The sequence below is a fragment of the Pinus tabuliformis genome, chromosome 5_2, assembly GCF_031772625.1.
Source record: "Pinus tabuliformis cultivar Carrire ecotype Pingquan chromosome 5_2, CPIR1, whole genome shotgun sequence".
Classification (NCBI taxonomy): Eukaryota; Viridiplantae; Streptophyta; class Pinopsida; order Pinales; family Pinaceae; genus Pinus; species Pinus tabuliformis.
In genome coordinates, this window is record NC_142306.1 from 374,371,685 (window position 1) to 374,374,716 (window position 3,032).

A 3,032-nucleotide genomic window follows, 5' to 3' on the forward strand; every position below is an offset into this window, starting at 1 on the left:
TGGCAACTTTGAATTGTCTCACGGGACAAATACTTTTCAAATTGAGTGATAAAAACTAATTCTATCTCCTTGATATGAAGTCAATTTAGACAACAAAAAGCATTGAACATCTACATACTAGGTATTATGAAGTCTATGCCCAGAAAATTGTTGTTTCAATCTTTAGTCATCTACTTGTTTTCTCTTGTCACAAATGTTATTTCTGCAATCACATTCATACTTTTACTTAAATGTCTATTTTAATAGCAGGAGGACCAAAGTTTGAGCCTTTGTACCGAGATATGGAGAATGGTGATGAAGACTACAATGATTTCAATGATATTAATAAGATTATTATCTGCTCTCCTCTTCGAATAGTGTATAGAATTGAATATCCTCATCTATACAACAATAGGCCTAGGAAAGTTAAGCTTTGTGTATATCACAATCCCATGGTGATGTACATAAAAACTAAAGATCCAAATTCACCAACATTTTATTTTGATCCTCTAATTCACCCAATTTCTTTTCATAAGACTAATCGTCATGGGAGGATGATGACAATGATTTTAATGTTCTAGAAGATGTGGAACCTTTGTTGTATGATAGACCACTTAATTTTCACTCCTATAAATTATGTTATTTCAAAGAATTGACTTCCAAATTTTCATAAATACAATGTCCTCAAAAAGATAATTGAACACTTCCATATTCATAGTTAGATCATATTCCAAGAATATATACATATATTGTACGGATCAACAATTGTCTCATGAAGAGCAATCACATCACAAGAGGCAATTGAACTAGGTTGGGGAGGATATTAATTTATCCTCTCAAGTGCCCGAGTTCTTTCTGCTGTCAAAGCAGGAGTTTTTGTAGCACAAGATAGAGAAAATAATGGTTCATATCCCAAAATAATGGTATCATTTAGTCCATGGATAACTTCAATAGTAACTAGTGTAGATTTTCACAACTAGAAAAACACACTTTTTCTAGGAAATGGAAAATCTCTTCCAGGGATTGGGATTCACCCCCAACAAGAAAAGGTTAGTCTTATTCTCTCATTGAAGGAATTGATGCAATGCCAAATTCTTGAAGGTGCAGGGTACTGAACAGGATATTTGGGTTTTCTTTTCTTGGTGAAAGAATAGAGTCAACATGGGGCCAAAAGGTTTTGCAATATTGACATGGATGTTACATCAAAAGGATTATCTTAGATCGATTAGATGTACCAAAATTTTGAGGCCATCTGCATGGAGGTGGATCAAAATTATTCTATTTTACTACAAAAGACAATGAAGTATGTTGAAAATCAAGTCGTTGCAGTTGGTAAAAATGTGCGAATTTTTTTTTGAAGAAGTCAAAATGTGTGAAAAAAATGTGGAATCTTAGGCCTATCCTAAATTGGAGCAGAACTATGCTTCTAGTGAAAGCTTATCTTCTGACACATCTATTGACATTACTGAAGAGTTTGACACTTCCCCAAATTAGAAAAAGTTAGACAGTTTGAATGTGGAATCTTTGGTCTCTTCCAAATTGGAGCAGAACTATGTCTCTAGTGGGAAACATTCAGTTTGCGCCTTTCTAGTTCCTGATAAATTGCAAAAGGACCATCCATTTCTACCTGAGGAAAAACCTTATGAATTCCCAACCTTGGAAATTTTGGAACAACCACCTTGCCTATCTGTTGAGGATCTGTCTGATCTTGACGACTTAAGTTTTAAAGATGAAGCACAAAAGCAGTGTCTCGAGCTACAACTTGAAGCAAATGCATGCATTGATCTTCCCCAAGGTGCTTTGCTTAAATCACCAACAAATAAAACTGGGTCTGAACTCTATCAAGATGATCAGAAAAATGAAGATATTTTTGCAGTAGCTGAAATGCAAGTAAATGATCATCCAATTCATAAGGATGGGATTGATGAAATCATCAGGGAATCTGGGGTGCATTGCATTGAGGAAACAGGTAATTGTGAAGAGAATGTCGAAGTGTATGAAGAAGACAGAGAATTTTTTTTTTCAATTATTGAATCTTTTATTCCAGATCCTGCAAATTTATCTGAGGAAGAATCTCTTCATGAACTTCTAGCTACTGCACAAGATGAAAAAGAAGAGTCAGCATATTGGTATGAAAATGAATATGTACAAAAGTCGTATATGATCGATATCTCAACACCTAATTCTTTATTAGATATGAATGTTGAGAAATGGCAGCATGTTGAAAATTGTGATTCAGAGTGGGAATTTCTTTGAGACATTCCTAGGTCTAATAAATATTAAGCTACCATAAAATGGAAATATTAAGTTGTGATATCCAGTCCATCTGACTGCCAAAACCCTGAAGCTTTTAACAAGACTATGATTCAGGGGAACATTCTAGTTTGTGGATATTCATACAACTTTGCATATGGTGCTGCATCTGTAAGACATATTTTAGAAACTGCAAAGAGTTTAGGTGCAACTGGGTTCATTCTGGCTTTCGAGAATCTGTCTCTGGGAGCTAAATTTGATCTAGTTCCAGTGGGAATTCTAGGAATTGTTATAAAAGAAGTAGATCAAACACATATTCTTGTAGATTACTATAATATATCAACAATAAGGGATCCATCAGGTCAAATCACAAGGTTTGGAGCTAAGGCTTCCATTGGAAATGGGTTGAAGCCTATATATCAAGGTACAACTCCTCAGGTAGCATTCTATTCTTCTAGAGGGTCAGATATTAAGGATTCCAGCTTTCAGGACACTGATGTTTTAAAGCTAGATATTCTGGCTCCTGGTTCTCTAATATGGGCAGCATGGTCTCCTAATGGCACTGATGAAGTCAATTATCAAGGAGAAGGATTTGTCATGATATCAGGGACAAGCATGGCGACACCACATATAGTTGGCATTACAGCTTTGGTGAAGCAGAAGCATCCTAATTGGAGCCCTACGACCATCAAGTCAGCTTTACAAACAACATCAACAGTTGTTGACCACATGGGGAAGCCCCTGCAAGCACAAAATCAATCTTTTCAAAAGTACTTTTTTTTTCAAATATTTTAAATCCA

The 3,032-nt window shown here is 35.3% G+C and overlaps 1 pseudogene; it reads left to right on the top strand.

Moving 5' to 3' along the window:
• Nucleotides 1-1,140: 1,140 nt before the first annotated feature.
• On the top strand, nt 1,141-2,276 carry LOC149159018 (uncharacterized; annotated as a pseudogene).
• The last annotated feature ends 756 nt before the right edge of the window (nt 2,277-3,032 follow it).